Raw genomic sequence first — 16,397 nt, 5'->3', positions numbered from 1 at the left:
CTGATCATTGAACAAAAAGGTGTTATCGACCCAATCTGAATTCTCAATAACTGTCTCTGCAGTTTATAACACAATGACACATCTGGAAAAAATACAGGGCTATTACAAATGATTGAAGAGATTTCATAAATTCACTGTAGCTCCATTCATTGACATATGGTCACGACACACTACAGATACGTAGAAAAACTCATAAAGTTTTGTTCGGCTGAAGCTGCACTTCAGGTTTCTGCCGCCAGAGCGCTCGAGAGCGCAGTGAGACAAAATGGCGACAGGAGCCGAGAAAGCGTTTGTCGTGCTTGAAATGCACTCACATCAGTCAGTCATAACAGTGCAACGACACTTCAGGACGAAGTTCAACAAAGATCCACCAACTGCTAACTCCATTCGGCGATGGTATGCGCAGTTTAAAGCTTCTGGATGCCTCTGTAAGGGGAAATCAACGGGTCGGCCTGCAGTGAGTGAGGAAGCGGTTAAGCGCGTGCGGGCAAGTTTCACGCATGTATCTGGACATGCTGGAAAATTGGCTCATGCCACAACTGGAGACCGACAGCGCCGACTTCATCTTTCAACAGGATGGTGCTCCACCGCACTTCCATCATGATGTTCGGCATTTCTTAAACAGGAGATTGGAAAACCGATGGATCGGTCGTGGTGGAGATCATGATCAGCAATTCATGTCATGGCCTCCACGCTCTCCCGACTTAACCCCATGCGATTTCTTTCTGTGGGGTTATGTGAAAGATTCAGTGTTTAAACCTCCTCTACCAAGAAACGTGCCAGAACTGCGAGCTCGCATCAACGGTGCTTTCGAACTCATTGATGGGGACATGCTGCGCCGAGTGTGGGAGGAACTTGATTATCGGCTTGGTGTCTGCCGAATCACTAAAGGGGCACATATCGAACATTTGTGAATGCCTAAAAAAACTTTTTGAGTTTTTGTATGTGTGTGCAAAGCATTGTGAAAATATCTCAAATAATAAAGTTATTGTAGAGCTGTGAAATCGCTTCAATCATTAGTTATAACCCTGTATATCTGATACTGACCATTAACACAGTTGATTGTGAACAGAATAGTATTTACGCTTTAAAACGACAGTAACAACAAGAAGTATTTTTCTGACAGCCTGTGTATCAATTTACAATTGCGTGGTGTCACAGAATGTCCCAAAACACTGCTGACGAAAGAAATAAAAACTTACTAAAACAGTGACCTTCAAATTTTCATTTAGTTCCTCAAAAGGACACACACATTTCAAAAAATACACAATTTTAGAAAGGCCAAGATACGGTAGTTACAATGTTGCGTCAAGTAATTATATTGGCCAGACACATACTGTTGATCAAGAGGCAGCGCTACCCGCGACCTAAGAATCCGACCGGCTGCACCCAGGTAGCTGCTCGGCGTAAATCAGATACAGACATCTCCCGGACAATCGATATAACGATGCGCGTGGCGCTAGTAAGTGCTAGTATCACCTCGCAAGGGTCTTTAAGTTTAACAAATGATGAAATTATAAATTATCTTTAACCCCTCGATCATGGAACTGAACAGAATAAGGCCACGAGCATAATTCCACACTCGTATATCAAGAAAGGGGGAAGAGCACAACCCCTCCAGTATTAACAGCGAAAAAAATGCCATCAGGGTCTTATTACTGAAAACAAACACACACCAAAATTTCAACAAGGATGTAAGAAGATTCGCCCGCCAATCGCAGTTCAATTTCAAAACAACGTCCAATGGCGTAACGGTAGCAGGGGGCGTCCCCCGGGCGGAAAATCAACAAGAATTGCAAAGATGCACATGGTTGGCAAACGAACTTCAGTTACATTCATTCAAATTCTACTGGCTTTGTGACCGCATTGTCTATATATATATGTAAAACTACCGACGTTTCGGTCCCTGTTGCAAGGTACCTTATTCAGGGTGTTTTTGTTTAACTGTAAACAAAAATACACTGAAGAAGGTACCTCGCAACAGGGACCGAAACGGAGGTAATTTTATATACGTTGACAATGCGGTCACAAACCTAGAAAAATTTTATTGAATGTGACAGTGGCCGCGGAAGCCTACGTTTGTACTGAACTTCAGTTACATTAGCAGACAGTACGTTAAATACCACGAAATAGGCATGATTCCTATTCTCCCAGTATTAACAACTTAACTAGCAGCTTTATACACTGTCAAGCGCGAACGCCTTCTCCTCCTATAACGCGGCATTCCTCATATACAAGAAGCTAGAAACAAATTATGTCTTAATTACAGAAAATCATACTGTATGGCACATTCAGTATCATACCTTAAGGGCAAGACCACTTTAAGGGGCTCCGGAACGCCCTATACTTGCAATGTTAAAATAACGCTTATAAATTACATCTTTCCTCACAAAGTATTTGAGGTAGGAAGATGAACTTTTTACAGATTATTTATTGGAATATGGGCTACAACTTAACACAGGGATTTTACAAAATTTTAGTTCAGTTATTAAAGATGATTTTTTTTCAATTGTAATGAAAATTCACAACATTTTTTTGCAATTTTTTATTTATATATTCAAAAATATACAGTTTTTTGGAAAAAGGCTGTGTTAAATTATGCAGAAGGTACTGTGTAACATTTACTGAAAGTTTGAGACAAATTTGTTTGGAAGATCCTTAGAAAACATGTAATTAGTATGAGAAAATAAAAGTTTTGGGAATCGAGCGACAAAGATTGGATTAACTTTTTAGTGCATTCCAGGTCCATAGGATGGATTATCTTCATCCTCTGCAAACTCCTCCTCCAGCTTCCTCTTGTTCCTCCTCCTGTTTACTCTTGCTTGTATTTCTAGACTCTTTACAGCCCTGTCTGCAGCCCGAAGGCGTTCCTTGTCTAAAGCAAGCATCGCTCGTACCATGTTAGAACCTATCTTCATTCCCATATTTCTAAATACCTTGCACCTTACAATGTTGCCATCATTGAAAGTCGCTACAGCATCATACACACCAAAGTGAAGTGTTTCTATTCCAACAAATACAGTCTTGGGGATTCTCGACCATATAACACTATTTACACTTTCATTGGGGTTTTGAGTTTTTCCGTGAATACACTTTTTCAACAGTTCGGTTATTATTATTATTATTACTATTATTATTATTATTATTAATTATTAATAATTGGTTAATAATAACACCATTTTACAGCAGTTTAACAGCGCCACAGTGGGTCACGCCCATGTAGAACACATTTCAAAAAAATTTAAAAATAGTTGTAGTCTTAGGAATTGAATAAATTATATATCTATTAAAAGGTAATAGTGTGCAGATTCAGAAAACGCAAAAAAGTAAAAATTGAACTTTTCATGATTTTGAGCCATTCCGGATCCTCTTAAGCAACCAGGAAGACTGAGCCGGTATTTTTAGAGTTCTAGTATCCGTGAAGGCTGGTAAGGCGCATAAGCAGACAGCGACACACTGGGAAAGACAATAGAAAGGAACATTTGGCAAGCCTCACACTGTAGCCAAATTCACCCATCAAATGTAAGGTCTCCTACCATAGTTCTAATACGACATGCTTCTCTCTTAACCAAGGCGTCGAAAGCACGCACTTCCGCTCGAAAACGCGCCCCCAAGCGTAACACCGAAGTCCAGTCGTCCGACAGAGAAATCGCACGGCCCAAATCACAACACGCACCTGAAGGGTCCTACGTGTTCCGCCTCCTGCTGCCGTCTGGCTCACAGCTCCACCCTGCCACTCGCTTGCATTACAGCGGCACGCTCTCTGCTAGAGGCAAAGGTGGCATGCGCAAGATGGACCGGCACCTAACGACACGGTATACCCCAAAGTCCAAATGGACCATTAGATGACGGCTACTCATATTCCCAATGACTAAGTTCAATAATCTGGAAGGTACCATGTACTGAGTCCAATGTCGTCGACGCTGAGGGTCGTTGCTGATGTCTGGCTGCTTCTTGTGGCTGCAAAGGCGTGCCGTTCAAGTTGGTGCAGGGGCTGTAACTAGCTTCCATTGTCGTGCGGCTACCTAAATACTGCTCAATAGCAGCGTGGCCTACTTGCTGGAATGTGGCACAGCGGAAGCGAGCGGTGCTGTATTCGCCGCGCGTCCTAGTGCTGACATTGGCGCTGCCTGTCGTAGTGGCGGCTGCCGGAAGTGCCGCTGAAAACAACGTGTTCTTTGCCTCCTGGAATCCATAATACGCAAGTGGACTACATGTACCGATATAGCATTGGTTGCTGGCAGGGGCCTTACAGTAGGAACTATTTGGACATCTGCTTGAGCTAATTTAGGGAGATCACAGAGGACTTAAATCAGAGATGGAGACAGCAGCCTCCACTCCGAGTTTAAGGCCTGTCTTTTCAAAACAGCACATCCTCATTTGATTTACCCCTAGTGTTCAATACTGCCTCGCAAAGAAGTTATGTAGTAACATAAAAAGGCTCCTGCTGTACTGCTAATTCATTGCTCCCTAGCAGACACTGCTCACACTACACACTATCACTACTGCATAATGTATCACTATACGCGCTATGAGCTGACATCGGGGCCAAAGTTACGACATTTTGTTTCCGTTTGCTTGCCACAAAAACTTAGACAGCATCCATCTACACTAATAGCCATTAAAATTGCTACACCAAGAAGAAATGCAGATGGTAAACCGGTATTCATTGGACAAATATATTACACTAGAACTGAAATGTGATTACATTTTCACGCAATTTTGTTGCATAAATCCTGAGAAATCAGTACCCAGAACAATCACCTCTGGCCGTTATAACGGCCTTGATACGCCTGCGCATTGAGTCACTAAGAGCTTGGATGGCGTGTACAAGTACAGCTGCCCATGCAGCTTCAACACGATACCACAGTTCATCAACAGTAGCGACTGGCGTATTGTCACGAGCCAGTTGCTCGGCCACCATTGACCAGACATTTACAGTTGGTGAGAGATCTGGAGAATGCGCTGGCCAGGGCAGCAGTCGAACATATTCTGTATCCAGAAACACCCGTACGGGACCTGCAACATGCTGTCGTCCATTATCCTGCTGAAATGTAGTGTTTCGCAGGGATCGAATGAAGGGTAGAGCCACGGGTCGTAACACATCTGAAATGTAACGTCCACTGTTCAAACTGCCAACTATGCGAACAAGAGGTGACTGCGACATGTGACCAATGGCACACCATACCATCACGAAGGGTGATACGCCAGTATGGCGAAGACGAATACACGCTTCCAATGTGCGTTCACCGCCATGTCGCCAGACACGGATGCGACCATCATGATGCTGCAAACAGAACCTGGATTCATCCGAAAAAATGATGTTTTGCTATTCGTGCACCCAGGTTCGTCGTTGAGTACACCATCGCAGGCGCTCCTGTCCGTGATGCAGCGTCAAGGGTAACCGCAGCCATGGTCTCCGAACTGATAGTCCCTGCTGCTGCAAACGTCGTCGAACTGTTCGTGCAGATGGTTGTTGTCTTGCGAACGTCGCCACCTGCTGACTCACGGATCGAGACGTGGCGGCATGATCCGTTACAGCCATGCGGATGAGATGCTTGTCATCTCGACTGCTAGTGATGCGAGGCCGTTGGGATACAGCACCGCGTTCCTTATTACGCTCCTGAACCCACCGATTCCATATTCTGCTAACAGTCATTGGATCTCGACCAACGCGAGCAGCAATGTCACGATACGATAAACCGCAATCACGATACGCTACAATCCGACCTTTATCAAAGTCGGAAACGTGATGTTATGCATTTCTCCTCCTTACACGAGGCATCACAACAACGTTTCACTACGCAACGCCGGTCAGCTGCTGTTTGTGTATGAGGAATCGGCTGGAAACTTTCCTCATGTCAGCACGTTGTAGTTGTCGCCACCGGCGCCAACCTTGTGTGAATGCTCTGAAAAGCTAACCATTTGCATATCACAGCATCTTCTTCGTGTTGGTTAAATTTCGCGTCTGTAGCACGTCATTTGCGTGGTGTAGCAACTTTAATGGCCAGTAGTGTATAATGAGTGAGATGTTAAGCTCAGAAAGAGGATAAGGTTGCTAGTATTATACATTGTAGAGAGTTAAGAGGCAGTTTCTGCAGGAAATAAATGGAAAGGAACATACTACAAAAGTGTTATGTTAAACAACAGATGTATATTAACGTTTTTATTGTCATCCATTCGTATTACAGCTACTATCTAACCCCTTGTCTATATTTTTTAGAAATTCTTTGCAGCTAAGAATTTATGGTGCTACAAGTATTTTTTAACTGGCTTTCCAAATAAGTTCATTTCAGTAATCTCCTCAATTTACTTACGCAATGTATCACATAATTCTATTTCTTGGTAGGAAAGGCTGTTTTATGTTTAATCTTTCTTGATATCAGTCCCGTAATTTCAGTCCAGATCTTGCTCCATTTTCAGGGACAAACATGTCTATGCAGCAATTATCAATTTTATTTTTGATGTGTGTAGCTGACTTGTAAATGTAGCTACTCACAAACAATTGAAATCGCCAGTGTTTTTAATAGATCTATGGAGTGATCTTGATTACTTTTTTTGTTTATGTTTTTATGGTTTTCTTCTGTAGCTTGAAACCCCTGTAGATATTGTGTGCATTTGTTCCACGAAAAGAATTCTATAGTTCTCAACTGAATGTACGCATGAATAGCATATAGCTAAACGACACTGTCTCTTATATACTGGTGGCAGGTCTCTAAGGTCGTAACCTCGTGATGACTTTCTGTCTGAAAGTCATTTTTTGTGTTCCGACCACATCAACTGACAATTAATATTAATTCGCATAAATTTTGTCTGTGATACGCAGTCGGCCAACAAGGATGGAGCTTCATGAAAGATCAAATATATGTTCATACACTGTTTGATGTTGATTTCAAGGACATTGTTTGTAAGAAGCGAAATCACTGAAGGCTAGTGGAAAGCTGAAGGAGACTACGATGGTTTTTCAGCAGGGCACGCGAGGGTGTGGTTCTACATCAACATCTACAATCTTGTGGCAGTAGCATACGGTAGTATGCAGGCGGAAAGGAAGATCACATAAAAACCACGATAAATAGGAAACCTAATAATAAAACAGAAAATTAATAACCAATAAAGTCTGGTTGGGAGGAAAGTAGATATGAGAAATAGATTAACCAGCAGACGCTGAAAATGGAAAGAAGGCAGTATTAAGGAACTTACTAGAATTTTAAACTCAATAGTCATGTGGCTGGAACACACACTGCTGAGATCCAGTGGAATCCTCAGCATGCAAGGAGTCGAGGAACCAATTGGGAAGAGACGCAATATGTTAGGAAGCGTCCTTGCATAGCTGGTTAATACAAAATGCCAAAACATAATAAAATTTGTAATATGAAATAATCTTAAAGGAACATAAAAGCCATTAAATACAGGCAATAGTCATCGACTTATAATAATGATGAACAGTTTTAGTTAAAGAAGCTGTGAGGGGTAAAGGGGATCTCAAGAAGAAGGGGGGGGGGGGAATGAAAATAAAAATGTGACTAGATGATAGGAAAGAAGGAGGGGACCAATGAACCAAACGTAAGTGGTGGATAGGGAGTGGGTGGAGGCAGGTGTAAGAGAAGGATATAGGAAATGAAGCGAAAATATGTAATGTAAACAAATGCAACATTAAAAATTTGAATAAAATTAAACAGACAAGAAATGAGATATTTCAATCTTTATGCAAATTTCGACTGTCTGAAGAAGCCTACTTAGTTTTATTCACACTTTCAATGTTTCAAATTTTACATTTTTATGTTACATATTTGTGCTCTATTTCCTGTTTCCTTGAGTCCCACCCCCTTCCTACAGTTACATTTCGTTCATTGGTTGACTCCTCTCTGTTATCCAATCACAATCTTCTCTAGATTTCCTTTGCATCTTTCACATTCCTTAACTAAATGATTTTCATCATTATTGTCTGTATTTAATATGTTTCATATTTTATCATGATTATTTCATGTTCCAGGTTTCATTTTATTTTGGTATATTTGTATTCATCATCTATGTAAAGACACCTTCCAGATTTCATTCGTAGCATATGTTGGTTATGTCATGCTCACATGGTGTCTCCGACATTTCCAGTTGGTCCATCGCCCCTGTGTGCTCAATTTTCCATAAATACAACTTTCCTGTTCCCTGTTAAAAGCGACTGCGAGAAAGAAAACAAAACAACATATTTCTGAGTATACAATTTTTGTTGAAAACTAGGTATAAGGGGAGAGATTTCATACGTGAGAATGAACTTGTGTAATAGTTTAAATTCACTGCTATCGAAGTTTCTCCGACCAAGGAAACTAAATTGTACTTTTTCTTACCAAGGCACTATATTATCTTCCTCGCAATCGGTTTTAACAGAAAACATGTAAATTGTTTAAAAAATACGTAGGCTATGTTCATCTGAATATTTGTTACAGTGTCCTGTAAAAATTAGCTGCAAAACAGTCAACAACTTTTCGACATTTTTCTAACAATACTTCCTCTCTATCTCTCTTTCTTTATATATATATATATATATATATATATATATATATATATATATATATATTACACTCATGCAAATGGAAAAAAGAACACATTGACACCGGTGTGTCAGACCCACCATACTTGCTCCGGACACTGCGAGAGGGCTGTACAAGCAATGATCACACGCACGGCACAGCGGACACACCAGGAACCACGGTGTTGGCCGTCGAATGGCGCTAGCTGCGCAGCATTTGTGCACCGCCGCCGTCAGTGTCAGCCAGTTTGCCGTGGCATACGGAGCTCCATCGCAGTCTTTAACACTGGTAGCATGCCGCGACAGCGTGGACGTGAACCGTATGTGCAGTTGACGGACTTTGACCGAGGGTGTATAGTGGGCATGCGGGAGGCCGGGTGGACGTACCGCCGAATTGCTCAACACGTGGGGCGTGAGGTCTCCACAGTACATCGATGTTGTCGCCAGTGGTCGGCGGAAGGTGCACGTGCCCGTCGACCTGGGACCGGACCGCAGCGACGCACGGATACACGCCAAGACCGTAGGATCCTACGCAGTGCCGTAGGGGACCGCACCGCCACTTCCCAGCAAATTAGGGACACTGTTGCTCCTGGGGTATCGGCGAGGACCATTCGCAACCGTCTCCATGAAGCTGGGCTACGGTCCCGCACACCGTTAGGCCGTCTTCCGCTCACGCCTCAACTTCGTACAGCCCGCCTCCAGTGGTGTCGCGACAGGCGTGAATGGAGGGACGAATGGAGACGTGTCGTCTTCAGCGATGAGAGTCGCTTCTGCCTTGGTGCCAATGATGGTCGTATGCGTGTTTGGCGCCGTGCAGGTGAGCGCCACAATCAGGACTGCATACGACCGAGGCACACAGGGCCAACACCCGACATCATGGTGTGGGGAGCGATCTCCTACACTGGCCGTACACCACTGGTGATCGTCGAGGGGACACTGAATAGTGCACGGTACATCCAAACCGTCATCGAACCCATCGTTCTACCATTCTTAGACCGGCAAGGGAACTTGCTGTTCCAACAGGACAATGCACGTCCGCATGTATCCCGTGCCACCCAACGTGCTCTAGAAGGTGTAAGTCAACTACCCCGGCCAGCAAGATCTCCGGATCTGTCCCCCATTGAGCATGTTTGGGACTGGATGAAGCGTCGTCTCACGCGGTCTGCACGTCCAGCACGAACGCTGGTCCAACTGAGGCGCCAGGTGGAAATGGCACGGCAAGCCGTTCCACAGGACTACATCCAGCATCTCTACGATCGTCTCCATGGTAGTATAGCAGCCTGCATTGCTGCGAAAGGTGGATTTACACTGTACTAGTGCCGACATTGTGCATGCTCTGTTGCCTGTGTCTATGTGCCTGTGGTTCTGTCAGTGTGATCATGTGATGTATCTGACCCCAGGAATGTGTCAATAAAGTTTCCCCTTCCTGGGACAATGAATTCACAGTGTTCTTATTTCAATTTCCAGGAGTATATATATATATATATATATATATATAAACAATACTTCCTCTCTCTCTTTCTATACATATAGATATATATATAGTGTTACTGTTTGTATCCTGGTCCTAGACAGGTCAGTGAGGCCAAACCAACTGCTGTGAGAGAGAGAGAAAGTATATATATATATATATATAGAAAGAGAGAGAGAGAGAGGACGTGTTGTTAGAAAAACGTTAAAAAGTTGTTGACTGATTTGCAGCTAATTTTTACACGACACTGTAACAAAAATTCAGATGAACATTGCCTACGTATACATGTTTATTAGAGTAATGTGAAAAGCTTGAAGTAAATCGGTTGACAACTCTTCGAGATATTTCCTAAGAAACCTTTCAGTTTATATGCTGTATATTTACATATTAGCAAAATACAGTCGAAGTTCTATGTATATGAATCATCCCCATGTATCAATTAGTTAATGTACAGGATTGTTGATTGGTTCACTAATATCCTTCTCATAATCGGGGACAGCTTTATATTCCATCTGGCTGTTAATTAGATAATCTTGTAAAAATGTGAGGTATGTCAGTCAACAACTTTTTGAGATCTTTGGCAACAATGCTATATATGAAGACCAAAGTGCTTTTTAATATTGTTACGATAAATCTCGAAACCTTCTTGACTGACTTACTTTATACACACACACACACACACACACACACACACACACGCACACAATCATCATTAACTGTGGAATTAATCAACAGCGAGCAGCATATAATGAGTGTGAGACTGGACATAGTCAATGTGTTGTCAGAGTTAATCAGTACAACAGTGATGATGGAGGTTATCAGTACAATGATGCAGATATTTGATATGATGATGGAGATAATCAACGCGATATTCTAGTTAGTCAATATGATGATGAACATCACCAGTTGACGGTGAAATTATTCATTAAGATTGATAAGAAAATTGTGACGGTAGATATCACTGTGAACGTGGAGATAATTCTTGCAATCTGTGCTAATCCATTGTGGATATGGCAGAGTGGCTCGTCAAATATATAACAATGAAATTCACCAAACACCTGTGCAATTGACGTGTTATTTTATTTTGTTTTCATTATCAGTTTCAGCAATTCATTATGCTACGTTCAGGCCCAACAGGCGCCTCCGAAAAATGTTCGGTATTGGCATTTTGGGGCTATGTTTCCGAATGTAATGAATTCGTAGGTGAAATGCCACCTCCAAAGACATGATTGCAATGAGTCCATCTCCAATCATCTCTTCGAAGGAGTCACTTGAGCTACGAATTCGCGACATCCGGAAACATATTGCTCCAGAATCCAAACACCGTTTAGATTAGATCAGATTAGTACACTTCGTAATGATGTGGAACGTGTCAGGTTAATACAAGGTGTCTACACAAGATATTACGTTACACAAAATATTACATGACAGTTATTTGCTGTAACATGTGGCAACCTATCGCTGATTTACTTCAACATGGAGAAAGGGCTTACAGTTTCGCCGTAGCATGAACGAGAACTTGCTATGTTTGGCAGTAGCATGGAGATTAACAACTTGCTATTTTACTACAACATGGAGCGAATTGCTACATCGATGGCAAATTGTTATAGTTCCCTGCAATATAGGGCATCTTTTTACAGTTTTGCATTAACATGGTGTACCTGACACCTCCCCTAATACGTGACCCCCCCCCCCCCAATCAGTGGCTCTCTGACGTCCTCAACATCTGACTGCCACTGCACAGAGACCCCATCAGCTACTGATGTCGCAGTTAAGTTTTCAAGATTCAGTGGCTGAGTTCTGCCATCATGTAGTGGCACACACTCTTCAATACTTCAAGTTATAGCATATACACTGTCAGTTTCTAATTTTAGATTATCTCACAATTTTGAAATGTGTTTGTGTCAAATATCATCGCCCCACCTACACAGTATTATCAGCAGAAGATGAATGTTTTGTACTGCGAGGCAAAATTAATTCCCTAGCATGAAGTCAGTATAATTTCCGGGTTACCCCGAAAGTGTGTAGCCAAAAGCTCAGCAACTGTCATTCCTTACCTATACCAACACGTGTTACAATTCCTCGGTGTGCCACCTCATCAAAGTGTCATATTTTCCACTATATGACAGCAGATGATGATACTGTTTCACTGACTTTCACATACAGGGCTATTACAAATGATTGAAGCGATATCATAAATTCACTGTAGCTCCATTCATTGACATATGGTCACAACACACTACAGATACGTAGAAAAACTCATAAAGCTTTGTTCGGCTGAAGCAGCACTTCAGGTTTCTGCCGCCAGAGCGCTCGAGAGCGCAGTGAGACAAAATGGCGACAGAAGCCGAGAAAGCGTATGTCGTGCTTGAAATGCACTCACATCAGTCAGTCATAACAGTGCAACGACACTTCAGGACGAAGTTCAACAAAGATCCACCAACTGCTAACTCCATTCGGCGATGTTATGCGCAGTTTAAAGCTTCTGGATGCCTCTGTAAGGGGAAATCAACGGGTCGGCCTGCAGTGAGCGAAGAAACGGTTGAACGCGTAGCCCGCCGAAGTCGACGAATAAAGCAAGCAGGGAGCTAAACGTATCACAGCCGACGGTTTGGAAAATCTTACGGAAGAAGCTAAAGCAGAAGCCTTAGCGTTTACAATTGCTACAAGCCCTGACACCCGATGACAAAGTCAAACGCTTTGAATTTTCGGCGCGGTTGCAACAGCTCATGGAAGAGGATGCGTTCAGTGCGAAACTTGTTTTCAGTGATGAAGCAACATTTTTTCTTAATGGTGAAGTGAACAGACACAATGTGCGAATCTGGGAGGTAGAGAATCCTCACGCATTCGTGCAGCAAATTCGCAGTTCACCAAAAGTTAACGTGTTTTGTGCAATCTCACAGTTTAAAGTTTACGGCCCCTTTTTCTTCTGTGAAAAAAACGTTACAGGACACGTGTATCTGGACATGCTGGAAAATTGGCTCATGCCACAACTGGAGACCGACAGCGCCGACTTCATCTTTCAACAGGATGGTGCTCCGCCGCACTTCCATCATGATGTTGGGCATTTCTTAAACAGGAGATTGGATAACCGATGGATCGGTCGTGGTGGAGATCAGGATCAGCAATTCATGTCATGGCCTCCACGCTCTCCCAACTTAGCCCCATGCGATTTCTTTCTGTGTGGTTATGTGAAAGATTCAGTGTTTAAACCTCCTCTACCAAGAAACGTGCCAGAATTGCTAGCTCGCATCAACGATGCTTTCGAACTCATTGATGTGGACATGCTGCGCCGAGTGTGGGAGGAACTTGATTATCGGCTTGATGTCTGCCGAATCACTAAAGGGGCACATATCTAACATTTGTGAATGCCTAAAAAAACATTTTGAGTTTTTGTATGTGTGTGCAAAGTATAGTGAAAATATCTCAAATAATAAAGTTATTGTAGAGCTGTGAAATCGCTTCAATCATTTGTAATAACCCTGTAGATTTTACAGATGAGAGTTTGACGAATTTAGATATGGTAATAACATTGTTTTTCCACCTCGATAGCTCAGTGGTTTGCACATCTGACTACCATTTGTGGGATTCAGGTTCGATTCCTAGTGCAGACAGGGAGGTGTGAAAGGTGAGGAATGGGTGTACTCAGCCTCACGTGGCAAACAGAGCATTTACTTGATCCAGTAGCAGGGGCTCTGAGGCCAAGAAGCCTGACAACGGCCACCAGAGTGCTCTGCTGACTAGGTGCCCCTATACACTGCATGCAATACACCACTCTTGGAGGGTGACACAGCAGTTGGTTGGGCCTCACTGACCTGTCTAGGACCAGGATACAAAACAATAACACTATTTACTTTCTAAATTTTTGTCAACATGTGCATTTTAAAGTCAAGCTGCACTAGCAGCACTGCTCAACTGACTTTTGGAATGTAATAGAAACAATTTTTATGAATCTGATGAAGTTAGTGTGTGGTATTAATGAATAGTACGAAGATCAAAGTGCAGTTATCAACCAACATCTATTCAGCAAACTACGAGTGTTTCAGTAGCGCTGTTAGCTACATGTATTTTAATACGTTTTGCAGACAATTCGGGCGTGAAAATATTAAATTGGACGGTCTATTGTGCGTGCAAAGTGTGATGTAGTACCTGAACTTTGATTGTCAAGAAGTGTTACTTAAACTACATGTTTTATCAGTAGTACCAGTATGCAAGCCATGTTCTCGTGAGATTACAGCAGTTAAGCGCTGCTGGGCGTGGTCGGCACTTGGGTGGGTGACCATCCAGGCCGCCATGCGCTGTTGCCATTTTTAGGGGTGCACTCAGCCTCGTGATGCCAATTGAGGGGCTACTCGACCGAACAGTAGCGGCTTCGGTCAAGAATACCATCTTACGACCGGGAGAGCGGTGTGCTGACCCCACGCCCCTCCTATCCGCATCCTCCACCGAGGATGACACGGCGGTCGGATGGTCCCGGTAGGCCTCTCGTGGCCTGAAGACGGAGAGCTTTTTTATAGAACAATCAAGTTGCAACAGTAGTTTCACGTGTGTTTGTACTTGATGTCATTACTTACTAAGGTACATAATTTTGTTTCCGTCGCAGCGGTTGTATTTTTCAGAGGTGCATATTGGGCCCAAAAGTGGCACAATGAAATGCCGAAACTGGTAGTGAAAATAAAATAAAATAACATCTCAACTGCATGGCTGTTCGGCGAATTTCATTGTTAGATGTTAAAAATTCTGGCTACGGTGATGATGATAATGAGAACACAGATTTTGCTGGGTAGTGAAGTGCAGTTGTTCTTGGCTCTGTTCAATAAGATAATATCAATTGGACAAAGAAGATTTCATTTGCCGTCAAAAGCAATAAACATCTACCACAACAGTATATTGGCACCAATAGTAGGGCACGCATCCAGTGTGTGGGCCCACAGGTTAGCTCTGGTGCGGCCGGCCGCTGCTGTCAGGCGAATACAGAGGAACGTTCTGTTGAGATGCATTGGAGCATTCAACACAAGTCCAACAGATGCACTGTTGGTAATTATGGGTCTATGTCCACTAGACCTAATAATAAGGCAGCACGCAGCCATCTACTGGCTGCGCAAACAGAAGATTGATATGGTGCAAAACATAATGGGCATTCCTCTGGTAAGCGTCAAAACCATCCGTGGAAAAGTGTTTGACATTTGGCAGGACGAATGGGACGGGTCCAATACAGGACGTAGAGTCCACGGGTTTCTACCCACAGTGAGGGGAAGACTAAGAAACAAGATAATGAAGCCCTCACAAGGTCTAGTTCACTTCCTCACAGGACATGGTCCGTATCCCACGTACCTGCGTAGAATAGGGAAAAGGCCAACACCGGACTGTGACTGTGGTGCCCGCGAAGGATCGCCAGAACACACAGTGTTTGAGTGCCCGATATACGAACAGGCTGTCTCAGTGGAGAGACAGCTTCTGCAAACAAGAAATATTAACGAAATATTGACAGAAAGCGAATTGTTCAGCAATTTCGCAAAATTGGTAAATAAAATCTCAAGGGAGGCCCAGCGAGCCTACCTTGGGAGAGAGTAAATGCGCTTCAGATCTAATGCGCAATTGTAAATATGTAAATACTACGTTTGTCTAAGTCTTTGAATTGTAGTAGCTAGTAGTTGTAGTTAGATCAGCATGGTGGTGGGGGGAATAAAAGAGTGGTACAAATGGAGTGGTTTCTTCTAGTAGTAGCGGCCCGCTTTCGCGTACAAACTCTCTCGCGGATTGTAAAATTGTTGCTCTTTGGTTTATTTATTCTCTTTGTAACCACACATTTACGAAAAGAGTTACGTGAAATACTTTTAGCAATGCTGTGCTTTGCTTTTCTTTATCATCATTACCTTTTAGCGGAATAAAATGTATATATGGAAGTCTTATTGTTCTGTATCTGGCCTACAATTTAAGGAACGATTTTTCGTAACTGCAACTCATGCTAAGAATCAATATATCTTCCCTACTTCATAGTGATTAAAAGTTGAAATTACTTTGTTCTGAACACTGATGTTACAGTTCGTATGATCGTTCGAAAACACAAGTTCGCAGTGGATTTTATTTCTCGTTAAAATACTATTTCATACCCCGACTAGCCCAAGAACATGAGACTCTCATTAAAAAATACGTTGTCACTATAAAGTTTGCCAGATCAGAACGGAGCACAGCAAGAGTCCTATCAGATTCTGAAGGTACATTAAATTATTTGCACTGTAAATTATATCTTATCAGCAGCCCGCGTCAATCTGCAACACATCATAAAATCTGCTGATCTTCACTGCCAGTCTGGGAGCTAAAAGAAATAATGTTATTTTACTATTATTTTACCGCTTCCTTGCGTTATGCTCGACTATATTGTAAGTCGTTTAAATACGC

The 16,397-nt window shown here is 42.7% G+C and overlaps 1 protein-coding gene across 1 annotated transcript in view; it reads left to right on the top strand.

Moving 5' to 3' along the window:
- LOC126106748 (dopamine D2-like receptor) overlaps window positions 1-16,397 on the top strand; it is a 111,758-nt gene that overhangs the window by 94,343 nt on the left and 1,018 nt on the right. The gene's annotated exons all lie outside the window — the stretch shown is intronic.

This window comes from Schistocerca cancellata, chromosome 10 (assembly GCF_023864275.1).
Source record: "Schistocerca cancellata isolate TAMUIC-IGC-003103 chromosome 10, iqSchCanc2.1, whole genome shotgun sequence".
Taxonomy (NCBI): Eukaryota; Metazoa; Arthropoda; class Insecta; order Orthoptera; family Acrididae; genus Schistocerca; species Schistocerca cancellata.
Note: the sequence above shows the minus strand (reverse complement) of the source record. Positions and strands in the feature narration are given on the sequence as shown.